Raw genomic sequence first — 14,851 nt, 5'->3', positions numbered from 1 at the left:
AAATAACTACGGGAAGTAGGATGAATAATAATTGGTTTTTTATCCAATGGCGCCAATATTCCTTGATTTTTTTTAAACAAGCAGTACAATATCGGATGTCTTTACAATTTAGTTATGATTGGTGATTTCAGAAACTGATTTCTTTTTCTTAATATCTGTTTCTCCCGATCTATAAACGTACTATTAACAACCTCTTAATGTTCTGGACGTGATATGGGTTGAATTCAGTCTTCGAAATCAAACTGTTTAGTTCATAATCTTTCTTCCTATTATGGATTTTGTTGAAGTTTAAAGAATTCTTGCGGTGTTTACACAGCTTTGATGTACTCTGGAGCACTGTGCACGTTTGGCTGTCTTCTTTACAGTAACGACCGGAGCAATATTTCAGGGAAATTGGTAACCTGCAGTGCAGGCGTACCTGTAAGTTTTGTGTGAAGTTGTGTTCTTCGCTCATTATTCTTCCACCTAAAATGCTTGAATAAACCCTTTTCTGAAGTGAACTGTACTTTCTCGATGTTCTATCATCTCTCTATTCTATTTGATAAACATTGGATGTAAAAGCATTGACCTTAATGGGCCTTGCTACAGACATTCCTCCAGTCAAAAAAAAAGTCTATTTGTGAGTTCTTTCTTAAAATGACTATTTGAAATGCTATCATATCATCTAATAATTAATTTATTGGGATACAAGTTTTAATGCACTTCAATATATTCAAACATGAAATGTCAGTTTACATTGCATTAACTTTTATTACGTGTTATTTTTCCTTATTTCGATTTTTAAAAAAACAGCCGCACCTGAGCTTAACTTGCATTGACTTCCTTCTTGGCCATTCGCCCAGTTTTTCCCGAGCCTGTGATATCCAAGTCTGTGTAAACCTTGTTATTCTCTGTCATTCCGTGTTTCGTCTGTAAACAGCAATATTTGGGTTGAAGTCTGACACTCAGAAATGCAGCTTCTGCTTTGTTGGGTAACAATAATTGAGGCGAACAAATGGCTGTGAAATATCACGTTTCCTGCTCATGTAACTATTCATTGTTCCGCGGTTGATTTGCCAACATTTTGTCTGTTTATGCGCGAAAAATAAGCCAATTCATTTTGCAGTATCTGTGTCAATTTTTGACAATGTAAAATAGAACATAGAACAGTACAGCACAGTACAGGCTCTTCGGCCCTTGATGTTGTGTCGATCTTTTATCCTTCTCAAAGATCAAACTAACTATGTACTCTTCATTTACTGTAATCGATGTGCCTATCCAAGAGTCGCTAAAATGTCCTCTATGTATCTGACTACTACCACTGTGTAAATAACCGACCTTTGACATCTCCCCTAAACCTTCCTCCATTCATCTTAAAATTATGTCCCCTTGTTCTGCCCTTCGAGAAAAATCTTTGACTATTCACTCTATCTATGCCTCTCATCATCTTGTACACCCCTATCAAGTCACCTTTCACACTTCTTCACTCCCATGAGAAAAGCCTTAGCTCCCTCAACCTTTCTTCATAAGACATGCTCTCCATTCCAGGCAGCAGCCTTGTAAATCTCCTCTGCACTCTCTCTAAAGCTTCCACAGCCTTCCTATAATGAGGTGACCATAAGTGGACGCAGTATTCCAACTGTGTTCTAACCAGAGTTCTATAGAGCTGTAACATAACCTCGCGGCTCTTAAACTCAATGCCCCTGCTAATGAAAGCCAACACCCCAATGCTTTATTAACAACCCTATCAACTTGGGTGGTAACTTTGACGGATCTATGAACATGGAGCCAAAGGTCCCTCTGTTTCTCTACACTGTCAAGAATCCTGTCTTTAACCCTGTATTCTGCATTCAAATTCGATCTTCCAAAATGAATCCCATGTCGTTTTTGTTCTGTAAATAGAGCAGGTTGAACTATTATTTTCTTACTTGCAATTGTAGACGGGATTACAAGATTTGACTCCATTCATTCTTAAGATGCAGTATTAATTTCCTGAATGTTCAACTCTTTACAGATCGCCTTAATCTTCAAGTTTTCGCATTAGGATCCGGTTCTGTCGCATCATTTCTAATTCGGCCAACTGACTTTTTCATCATCAATAACTCACTGTTATTGATGATTTACTTTTTTAGTTTCAATTTAATCATTTAATTCTATATTACTTGAGGAATAGAATGGTTTGCTGTATTTTTTTGCCTCGTCCATGACTATAGATTCTCTTGATCCTTTCACCGTCGAGATGAAGGTTTTCTTTCTCAATGCTTGCCGGCCGTCTCCTAATTATACTCCCTCATTCATCAATATATTTTGCTTAAATTCCCATCACTGAAACATGTCATTCTGTGCAACAGATCATACCTTTGATTACATACTATATCAATCACCTTGGTAATTTTTCACCTTACTGTCTCGTTCAGTCCCTTAGTCCTTTAGTCTCAAGGAATTATTGTGGTCCTCTCAAACTATTAACTATATTCAAAATAATGTTGCTGATGTTTTTAACGTTTGACCCAACCGGTCCTTTGCAACCTGCCTTTTGCATTGAAAGACATTATTATACCGTCACATTTTATCTAATTTAACATACCCTTTTAGACTTGCAAACATGCAGGGAATTGACACAATGGTAAAGAGATCGCTTTTTGGAAATGCCAGCCCAAACAGCTTAAATAGTTGCTGCCAGTGGCCTACCTGCTCATTGCGCTGATTACACTCTTTCAGTTTTCTGCGTGTTCCTAAATGAGAAGTAAATCAGACAAAATGTACATTAATTCTGTTGCAACTACGTATGAAAATGTTACAAATAATATCACAGGCACTTGCTCCAAAAGCATCGGCGTCAAGAACAAATCCCATGATATAGATTGGTTAAAATCTGGACACAACTCGCAGGTTAAATTGTGAAACAATTTGTTGTATTTAATGTAAACCATGACATTAACATCAGTTAATGTTGCTGCAATCCCAAACTGAGAAGTCACAGAGAGGAGGGTGGAAATAGGCGGCTTATAGAATTCTCGGTTCAGGCAGCAATTTAAACTTCCTTCTTCCTGTGCAGTGCCGAGTTGTGTTCCATCACCCAGAGAACAGAGGAACATAGACCATGTGCAGACACATGAGATTCGTTTTTCATGGCATCATGATCGGCACCGACTTGATAGGCCGAAGGGTTTGCTGCTATACTCTGCAATTCTATGTTCTATGCTTCCATTTGAGTGATCCTACCAGTTGACGATATCATGAACTGATTCAGTGCCTTTAAATTGAAAATACCACGTGGAACAGCGTACTTAATGAGCATTATCTCCTGTTTTAACATTTAACATTCTTACCGATTCGTATGAGTTTGCATGTCACTATGAGGAGGAAAATCAATCCAACTCCCAAACAACGGAAAAACGTTAGAGAAGAGATGTTATTGTTCCCGACATGATCTGTGAAGATAACAGTAATTTCAACATGTTCACAGCATGACCGAATAGTAATAAATCCCACATCATTCCAGCGGTTACTCGTCTTTTTTGATTTATTTTGATGACGTTTAAGCTTTGTGCTATCGAGATACTGACATATTTCGTCTGACAATTCTGGTTTGGCATCAAAAGTCACTGCAAGAAAACAAATTGTATCCAGGGGTTTTTGGCCTGATCATTTACACATAAATTCGCAGTCTCACTTTTGCTTGCGCCATCCAATCCGTTCAAGGAAAACATTATCTCGAGCAAAGAGCTATGGATCTGAAATATGAAAATAATGGGGAGTCAACAATCATCTGCTCGAAGTCGTCAGCAAAGCTGAAGAACTGCCAAGGAAGAAATGACTAACGTCATTTAGACATGTAGATCCACGACATTCCGCCATGTGAAAATAAAGTTCCTTAATTTCAGTCTATTTGATCTATATTACGTTAAAATGCTTTCATGAAATATGGGATGGTTCCAAACTGGACAATCATAAAGCGCTGGGAATAGTCAGCATCCGGAAAATTGTACTCCGTTACAATTTGTAGATTCAGCTACTCCATTCAGGGAAAAAAAACAAATCAAGCCTGGGTATCAACTCTGAGCCAATAGGAATTAACAGAAGCAGCATATTCATGGTTAAAAATAATACATCTAACAGATGACATTACAACAACGTACCAAGGATGGGATAATTAATCCCACAACGAGCAAATCAGAAAACATTATGCAGTCATGGTACAACGAAGGATTAATAATGGTGGGGAAGAAAATAACCACTTGACGCAGAGTCATCAACAACAGCACCATTCTCAAAACCCCACGCACTGATGTTAGGCAGTGTCTCCGAATTGCACTGTGCTCCAGAGTCATGATAACGTTTATCCAAAACTGGATGTTAGAGCTGAATCACAATTGCGAGGGCAACGAGTCTGAACTAGGAATCTGGGGTTTATTTCATCGAGAAGGACTTCAGGAGATCGCACAAAATCCAACAGTAATACTTGAACGGGAGAACGTAGCTACCCCTCCCCACACTGGTATTTGTAAGACAAAGGCGTGACGTTATTTTTGTCGGAGGCGAATCTGTTCAACTGCAGGATATAACAGCTGTATGCCATCAACTCACTGTTTTTGAAATAATCATCTTAAACTGTTGCATCAATGACTTAACTCCCATTATTATGTCAGTTCGCTGGCAATTTCTAAAATGCACTACTACCTTTAGATATTGAATCCTTTAATGTCTAAATGCAGAAGTATTTGGAAAGCATTCAGGCTTGAGTAAGATATGGAACGTATCGTTCATCTTTGAGGAAGTGACGAAGTTGATTTATGGGGGAAGGGCAGTAGATGCTATAAACAATGACTTCAATAAGGGGTTTGATAAGGTTCCCCACAGTCGGCTGATGGAGAAAGTGAAGTCCCATGGGTTCCAGGGCGTGCTAGCTACTGGGTAGGGAACTGACTGGAGAGCAGCTGACAGGAGCAGAGGAAAGGAGTTTCTCAAAATGGAGGAGTGTGACGAGTAGTGTTCCACAGGGATTCGTGTTGGGACTGCTGTTGTTTGTGATGTACATAAATGATCGGGAGGTAGGTTTAGGTAATCTGATTAGCAAGTTTCCCTTAGTTTAAATAGCTCGACTCTCAGTGGAATAACCACCATTAATATTCTGTGTTATTATTGACCACGAATTGAATTAAAACCATTGACTGCCCTATAAACGCTGTGTCAAACGAAACCAGGTACACCGCAGCAATGGGAATACCACAGCTAGAAACTCAATTCCGGACTCCCCCAAATCCTGTCCTTTAACTGCAATGAACAGTCAACAAGTGTGACAGAACCCTTTCCGTTTGTCAAGTTGAGAATCAGCAGCAAATAAGCATCTGTAATTCATCCAGGACGATTGAACAGCATCCCATCGATCACCTTATACAGTAACACCCATTACATTCAGCAAAGAGCTTAACAGAATTAAGCTATTCAGTTCGTGAAATCTACCCTGACATTTCACAATACCATGGCTGATCTGCCTTTGGTCTGAATTTATTATTCTAATCTACCCTCGCTAGCACTGACTGCAGTGTCTATCAGAAAACAATCAAATTGAGCCTGAGATCTATTAAATGAGACAGCATCATATTCTGGGAAATTAAGTCCACACACTAACTACAAGAAAAGTCCTCCACTGATCCATCTTAAACGTAAAACCCCAAGTTCTCAAACGGTGTTCCACACGTTTGTCTTTCCTAAAAGTGAAAACATCCTTCCGAAATCGGCCAAGTCTAATCAGGACATTGCTGTTTCAATCTAATCAATTCTTATCCTTCTAAACTCAAATGGGTAAATCACCTTATCTCGTGTGGTAACCGTTTTAATAAGGAATTAGTTGACCGGACATTATCTGAGCTGAGTTTAAAGCAATTGTACACTTTTTCCACTGTGGAGACTAAAATTCAGAATACAGTCTGACAAGTCGAGAAAAATCCCTGACGCTGCAACAATTCCTCCCCCCTGCACCCATGCACATCACCACACACAGCATCATTTATTTTTATGCTCTGTTCCCCTTTCAATTAATGCCGAAATACCTTTTGCCTTCCTAAAGACTTCCTTTGCCATGGAAACACATTAGACAGTAGTGAGCACAATCTACATAAGGTACTGCGACAACTCGTGTTATCTGGTTCAAGAACACCTTTCAAATGCACATTCCTTACTCCTAGCATAGACATCGGGAAGAGATAGGAAACATTTACATTGGGAAGGCCATTACGTTCCAGCGTGTGCCTCCAATTCAAATATAATTGAGACTGGGATCTAATGACTGTTCAACCATCATTGTGGAGTCAGTATAACGGACAGAACCTCGGGTATGGGGAAAAGAGGCTGCAAAGGCAAAACCTGAGCCAACGGCATCATTGGCAAGGGAAATGAAGTCAGGATACATTCAGGTCACGGAAGAAAACTAGCCTTTCCAGGAAAGAAAAGAAGTTGAAAAGGAAAATGTTAAACTGGAAATGACTTTTCTGAATGGAAAGTCGACCCTGATATTTCTATAGTAGGCTAAATAGTTCCATGACAGGGAAAAGTGAATGTCACATCTGAAACATGAATTAGTCCTCCCTTTGCATAGAACTGATATCTGTACAAATAGTCTTCATATCAAACGCTGTCATGTCTGAGTATTCATATTGACTTGTCGGATTTGGATTCAGGCATTTTCTAGTGCAGGCTGTTTATTAAAAGTCGACATTTCGTCTTTGCTCAAAATGAGCTGCTGCAATTGCCATATCCAGTGTTAAGCTTTCGAATAATATTATTAGGAAGTCGAGAAAAAGCCACGCTTAAAGTTTATTACCAAAGTTATTGAGCTCCCACCACCCCCCCCCCCCCCACCCCCCCCCCCAAACCCCGCCTCCTTAACTTTGCAGCTAGAATTCGAACTTGATTATTATAACCGAGCCCTGGGCACTCTGCAGCCAACTGCCGATGATGCAATTGCCGAAGAGCAGACATGCTTTATTGCATATAGAAAGCTGAGACTTTGAAACGAATACACCAGGACGACATCTGCAACTGAGAGGACGAGAAACTTTCCTAATATAATTTTTAGAAGATGAATACTTTTCAATTTCCCATGAAACTTACAACTTTCATAGATTTTCAATACAGATGAACAGTGGTTGGGGATTTACTCATAACTAACATCAACTGCAAGTGCTTGTCTCCACAGATGGCCCTTAATAACCTTCCCTCATGAGACGCACCAAATTTAAAGCTCAAAATGATGGACTCGTACCAAGTTAATCTGTGATCTAATCGATCAGGCAAATAATAACCAATGGATGTAAAAATTATCCAATTTCCCAGCAGCTGGCAGCGCAAAAGTAAATCTAAATACTTCTTAGATGTTTTGAGAGTATCTGTCTGTACTGCCCTTCCAGACAATGAGTTCCACCCTTTGGGTGAAACAAACATTTTCCTCACATCTCCTCTCTACTTTCAATCGATGTCTCTCTGCTCAATAACCCCTGTATCAAGGGGAAAAATTGTCTTCCTGTTTACCCTATCTTCATTCCTCATAATTTTATACATCTCAATCATGTCACATCTCAATTTCTTCTGCTCGAAGGAAAACATACGAAGTCTGTCCAATCTCCATTCATAAGCAAAACTCTCCTGTCCAGGCAACAGCCTGGTAGATCTCTTCTGCAACCTCCCCAGCCCGATAACATCGCTGGTGTAATATCGATTTCAGAACTGTCCACAATACTCGAGCAGTGGCTTCAACAACGGTTCAGACAGTTCCACTACTGCCTCCCTTCTCTTAAACTCATGTCTCCACTAAGAACAGCAAGTATCCTAAATATTTTCTTAACCACGTTTACCAGCTGAACCGGCTGAAAATGCACAACAAGGTCCCTCTAATTCCAAGTTCATACCGCTCAACATGTCCTGTATCCCCTTGTCCGTTAGTCCATCCCAAATACGTCACGTCACATTATCCAGCCCATTGGACCAACACCCCTCTATCCTCTATCAATTTTCTCTTATTCTTAAACTATCAAAATGGCGCCGGATTATGGCAACAAATGGCAGCATTTTATTGTATTTCATTCATTCTTGCAATCTGCCGTTATCTTCTTTATTAACTGACCCACCAAATTCTGTGTCATCTGAGAAGTTACTGATTCAAGTCTAAATCTTTTCTATAATCCACAAACAGCAAGGAACCCCACACTCACCTCTCTGGATACCCCGATAAAAATTGACGTTTAGTCGGATAAACACCCCTCACCCATCACAGTCTCTTGTTGCAAAGCGGGATTGGTGGTATGCTCATTTTCTAAGCAAATCAGAATACAACGAAATTAATATAATTGAATGAACCTACCCTATTTATTGAAAATGTAGCTGACATTGGCGTCTGCAGTGAGATATGAGACACTTCACAAGTGTAAACGGTACCACTCTGAACGGGTTCTGTCTCAGTCAGGTTGCTGGAAACCTCATAGAGCCCGATGGAATTCTGCAGTTTGACATGTTCCATCCCGGTTGCAATTTCTGAATCAGTTTTGTACCAAGTGATGTTCAGGTTGTCTGGGTAAAACTCAGCAGTTGTGCAAAGAAGAGTTAGAGGGAAAGCTGAGCTGTCCTCCAGCAGTTTGACCAGTTTGAGTGGAGTAGGAGGGACTAAACAAAAAGAAAAGGAAACGTTTGTTTTGAAGCCTACATTTAATTTGAAAAATGTGAAGCAAATTCTACCACAAGGTCAAGCAGAACAAGAAAACCATAAAGATCATGCAATTAAATCAGTGTTTAATAGGGGATACCTCACAGTTTAAAACAATCTGCTGGTTCATTTCGAAGAAAAAGCGGAAATGTTCATCAGCGCCGAATTACAAACGTTTAAAGGGGAAACGTTCTAACGAATATCGCAGTTTTAACATCATAGAGTGTAATTGTTGTTTTAAATTTTGCATTGGCAAATGCCTTCGTGTCAATCCCTGAAATTAATGAATTGCTTATTTCGTTGTCTTAATATTTTCACATTTTCCTCAAGTACTCAGATATACAAAGCATTATATTTCGAATGTTTGTTCCAATTTTAAGATGTGCAGTCATTCAGTGCAATTTTCTTTCCGGGAATAGGATCATTGTGTTCCGACATTTAAGGAGATCACTTTTGACACCACAACAAAAATTCCTCACTCAAATCACAGGAAGTGGATATTATAAACTGAGTTAAACTTGCACTCAACAAATAAACTCGGTGGAAGTACATGTGAAGTTTCAGTAAATTCGTTCTCGTGTTCATTTGGAACCTCGGATTTCTTCAACGAGGTATCTGTTGGAGGCCACCTCTAATAACAAGGGCCAGACTGGGTTTGTACGCGTGAAATATAGAGGATTGAGAGGCGACTTTATGGAATTTTAGCCGATTCTTGGAGGATTTATATTATAAATGCAGAAAAATTGTGTCCCCTTGTGGGAGAGACTGGGACCAGAGAGCAACACCTCAGAATAAGAGGTCGCTTATTTAAGACAGAAATAAGGTGGAAACTGTTCTGTCACAGGGTCGAGAGTATGCAGAATTATTTTCCGCAGCATGTGGTTGAGATTTGGTTTGTAAGTACATTCCATGCTGGGCTAGACAGATTTTTGATTGCTGACTAGTTCAAGGCCCATCGAGAAAAGGCGGGAAAGTAGAGCTGGGGATGATCCGATCAGCGATGATGGCATTGACTGGCGGAGCAGACCCAAACGGTCTACCCCCGCACCTCCGTCTTATGGTGTTAAAATCGGAACAAAAAATTACAAATTCTTTCTTTGTAGATTAGATCCGCACTTTAAAAATTATTCCGATTAATGCCTTAAATCCAATTGCACAACGAACGCAGTATTTTCCCTTCTCCTTGATCCTTACCGAACACGACCAGGTTGGTGCCGGTTCTGTTTGCAGCCACATTGTGTGTCACTCTGCAGTAATAAACCCCAGCGTCCTCCAATCTTATATCCGCCAGTTGTAAGACAGCTCCTCCCCAATTGAGGGAAAAAAGCTGGATCTTGTGGTCCAAAATTTCCTCCAAGAACCCATCTCTCCCATCTCTGCACCACTGCACTTTCACTGGCTTCTTGTCTTGAAAGATGGGGAAAATGCAATAAAGTTTAACCAAGGCGCCTCTGGTGACAGCGCACTCTCGATCTTGTCTCACCATCAACTGAGAATTGTGAGAGGCTGTTGCACAAAAAAAACAGTTTTCAAGACCTAACAATCGAATTAGACAATCCAACTAACAATCCGAGAAGAAAATCTGGTCATCAGGTGTGAGGCACTCTCCCTGTTGTTCTCTGTGGTTCAGGTCTGGTACATTCCTTGAAAGTGTGCTGATGCAGTCACCTAAGTCTTTCACTTTATCTGGAGGTCTGAGATGGTCCGTGTCTGCAGGGACTCCATGTATATTTCTGAAATAAAACGTTTAAACCATCAACTCACAGGAACTTACTTGGTCAATTTCATTCTTCCTTCCAATTTTCAACATTATTGTGGCAGCATGAAGAAAAAATGTCCAATTAGGAATGAAAAAAAACCAATTTGCCTTAATATGAATATTTAATTCACTCGTTGCCATACTTTAATCATGAGGGTTTGTTCTTATTTCAGTTGCAAAAAGGTTGATGATGTCACTGGGCACTCAGCATTTGCAGCATATTCCTAATATCTCTTGAAAGTGGATAGAAGTCAATCACTCACTGTTTGGTTTGAATACGTGTAGGTCAGACCAGAGAAAGATGATTGAGTTCCTTCCCTCAAGTCCATTTGAGAATCATGTCAATTTGTGACAATCAACAATTCGTGGTAACCATTACTGAGCATAGATTTGAATAAAGGACATGGACATTAAAATCTGAACACTGTCATGGTCAGTCCCTGAGCCTGCATCACTGTGCCATTGTCTCCTCTGTCTTATCCTTTTTGTTCAAGATATATAAGTGCATAGATGCCTGCTGGCTTTCTCTATCTGGAAAACGCTGCTCCCCACACTAGTACCTCTGTGCAGAAAATTAAATTGGAAGAATGTTTGGTTAATGTGGAAATTAAATTATATGGAGGTTAATCACAGACTGTGAGCAGGGTATTCTAGCAAGTGGCATCAAATAGACCAAACAGGAACATAAGACCATAAGACTATAAGATATAAAACAAAAATTAGACCATTCAGCCCATCAAATCATGGCTGAACCCCATTCTCCTGCTTTCACGCCATAACTCTTGATCCCCTTGATACCCAAGAACCTATCTATCTCAGTCTTAATCATATTCATTGATCTGGCCTCCACAGCCTTCCACAGCCATAGATTCACCACTCTCTGGCTGAAGACGTTTCTCCTTCTCGCCATTCAAAAAGGTCTTCCCTTTACTCTCAGGCTGTGCCATTGGATCCTTTCTCTGATACCATTGTATAGATGACCTGGGTTTCAATTGCGGTCATCTTCTCCATCTATCGGATTGCTATCAAATGATATTCAGGTAGATTTATTATGTAATTTTTGGAGAAATTTCAGTCAAGTAACTACATACCAGTCAGCCATTTCAGAATGAAAATTGTTAAACACTTTAACACAGGATATTTCGGAAGGATGAATATACATGCTGAGAAATGAAATTGAACACTGATTATTAATAACACCTTGGATATTATTAAATTACCTGAACTCTTTAATAAGTTATGTGAGTAGCTTGATGAAGGTACTTATTGATCAATACATGGAGACTCGAAAAGTCTTTTAACGATGCCACCATTTGGAAATATCATTAACATAAGCCCCTGCAATTAAAACGACAAGCACACAATGGAGAAGAAACTCCAAAAACAACTTAGATTGAGAATCAAGGTCAATGGCTTCAAATTTAACTTTGTAATAAGGTACCTCATGGTGATAGATGCTACAAACAGGTACAAAGTCATAGAGGCATAGAGCTGTACAGCATGGAAACAGACCCTTTGGTTCAATCCATCTATGCTGACCACATTTCCTAAATCAATCTAGTCCCATTTGGTGGCATTTGGCCATATCCTCTAAACTCTTCCTGTTCAAATCCCCAACCAGTTGTATTTTAAATGCTGTAATTGAACTAGCCTCCATCACTTCCTCTGGCAGCACATGACATACACGGACCATCCTCTGCTTGAAAATGTTGTCCCTGAGGTCCCTTTCAAATCTTTCCCCTATCGCTGTAAACCTATGCCCTCTAATTTTGGACTCCCCTACCATGGATTGAAGACCTTGACTATTCAATCTATCCATGATTTTATAAACCTCAAAATGGTCACCCCTCAGTCTCGGATACTCCTGGGAAAACAGCCTCAGCCTATTCACCCACTCCCTATATCTCAAACACTCCAACCCTGTCAACATCCTTTTGTGAAACCTTTCAAGTTTCACATCATCCTTCATATTGCTGGAAGACCAGAATTGAACACAGTATTCTAAAACTGGCCGAACAAATGACCTGTACAGCCATAACATTACCTATAAATTCCTGTACTCAATGCAATGATCATTAAAGGCAAGCATATAAAACACCTTCGTCACTATCCTATCTACCCTGTAACTCCAATTTCAAGGAATTATGAACCTGCATTCCAAGGACTAGTTGGTGAGCAACCTTACTAGGATTTTACCATTAAGTGTATAAATCCTGCCCTGATTCCCAAAATGCAGCACTTCATATATATTAACATTAAACTCCATCAGCCATGCCTCAGCTCATTGGTCCATCTGATCAAGGTCCCATTGTACTCTGAGGTAACCTTCTTCACAGTCCAGTACACCTCCAATTTTGGTGTCATGTGCAAACATACAAAGTATTCCTCCTATATTCACATCTAAATCATTATTATAAATGATGAAAAGCAGTGAACTCAACACCTTTCTTTGTAACACACTGTTGGTCACAGGACTCCAATCTAAAAAGCAACCATCCACCGCCACCCTCTGTCTCGTATCTTTGAGCCTGTTCTGTATCCAAATGGCTAGTTCTCCTTGTGTTCCATGTGACCTAACCTTGCTAACCAGTTCAGCATGAAGAACTTTGTCAAATGCATATTGATCATGTCCACTGCTCTGCCTCGTCAATCTTCTTCATTACTCCTCAAAAACCTCAATCAAATTAGTGAGACATGATTTCCCAAGTACAAAGCCAGGTTGACTCTCCCTAATCAATCCTTGCCTTTCCAAATACATATAAATGCTGACCCTCATGATCCCCTCCAACAACTTGCTTACCACTGACATCAGGCTGCCATGTCTATAGTTCCCTGACTTTTCCTTATCAACTTTCTTAAATAGTGGCACCACATTAGCCAACCTCCAGTCTTCAGAAACGTCAGCTGTGACTATCGATGGTACAAATATCTCAGCAAGGGGCCTAACAATCACTTCACTAGCTTCCTACAAAATCCTCGGATACACCTGATCAGGTCCTGGGGATATATCCATCTTTATGTGTTTTATGATGTTTAGCACTTCCTCTTCTGGAATGCAGACATTTTTCAAGCTATCGTTCTTTATTTCCCCAATCTCTAGCTTCCATATCCTTCTCCACAGGAAATACTGATGCAAAATACTCATTTAGTATCTCCCCCATCTCTTCCCAATTTCAGCCATTCCTTTGCCTACAAATGTCCCCCTCACTGTCACCCAAGGTCCCAAAGGATCCTTCCACATCCAGCAGAGATTTTCCTGCACCTCCAAACACATCATCTACTGTGTCCATTGCTCTCAATGTGGTCTCCTGTACATTAGGGAGACAGGACGACAACTTGCGGAACATTTGAGAGAACATCTCCGGAACACGCACATCAAACAACTCCACTGCCCTGTGGGTGACCATTTCAACTCTCCCTCCCCCTCCGACTCCACCAATGACACCCAAGCCCTGCACCTCCTCCACCGCCAAATCCAAGTTACCAGACAACTGGAGGAAGAACACCTCATGTTTCATCTTGGGACCCTCCAACCAGGCAGAATCAATGTCTGTTCCACCAGTTTGTTCATCTCCCTTCCCCCCACCTTATTCTAGATACCACCATCCAACTCAGCACCACCCTCTGTAATTGTCATACCTGTTTATCTTCCTTCCCACCTATGTGTTCCACCCTCCACTTTGACCCATCACCATCATCCCCGCCTTCATCTCCCTATCACATTCCAAGCCACATTCCCCGCTGCTCTATCTCTTAGCCAACTTGGGCCCTGACCCACATTTGCGATGAAAAACTTACGCTCGAATCATTAACTCTCCTTTTTTGTCCTGCTTTTCAGAGAAGGACAAAACTCAACCTCCTGCTGAGAATTAAGGGACGGCAAGTGACTAAGATGTTAGTGCGAGACCATTTTGGAACCAATCACCATAATACTACTTAGTTTTAAAATAGTTACAGAAAAGGATAGGTCTGGTCCACAAGCTAAAGTTCCAACGTGGGACAAGGCCAATTTTGATTGCATGAGATAGGGATTTTTGAAAGTTGATTGGTGGAGGCTGTGCGCAGGTCAAAGAATGCCTGGTTAGTGGGAATTATTCAAAAGCGAGATAGCAGGAGTTCAGGCTGAGCATGTTCCTGTAAGTGTGAATGGTAAGGCTAGTAGGACTAGGAAATATGAAGTGCTGAAGCTCTGATCAATGAAAAGGAGGTACATGTCAAATTTAAACATTTGAGATTAAATAAATTCTTGAGGAGCATAGAAGGAGTAGCAGTACACTTCAAAGGGAGGGCAGAAAAAGCACATGCGATAAAAATTCTCCCTGTCTCTGAAGGGCAAAGAGTAATTATGGAGAGAATAGAACCCCTTAAAGGTCAACAAGGCCATCTATGTGTGGAAGCACTAGAGATGGGTG

General features: G+C 40.4%; 1 long non-coding RNA gene across 1 annotated transcript; it reads right to left on the bottom strand.

The window, feature by feature from the left end:
- Positions 1 to 799: 799 nt before the first annotated feature.
- Positions 800 to 3,415, bottom strand: LOC148147415 (uncharacterized). Its single transcript, XR_015759894.1, has 3 exons — positions 3,312 to 3,415; positions 2,671 to 2,714; positions 800 to 909 (listed from the first exon to the last, which is right to left on the bottom strand). It is a non-coding gene; the product is annotated as an uncharacterized LOC148147415 (long non-coding RNA).
- Between the last annotated feature and the right edge of the window lie 11,436 nt (positions 3,416 to 14,851).

This window comes from Chiloscyllium plagiosum, unplaced genomic scaffold (genome assembly GCF_037043375.1).
Source record: "Chiloscyllium plagiosum isolate Xiang-an unplaced genomic scaffold, Cpla_swu_hap1 HiC_scaffold_17, whole genome shotgun sequence".
Lineage (NCBI taxonomy): Eukaryota > Metazoa > Chordata > Chondrichthyes > Orectolobiformes > Hemiscylliidae > Chiloscyllium > Chiloscyllium plagiosum.
Note: the sequence above shows the minus strand (reverse complement) of the source record. Positions and strands in the feature narration are given on the sequence as shown.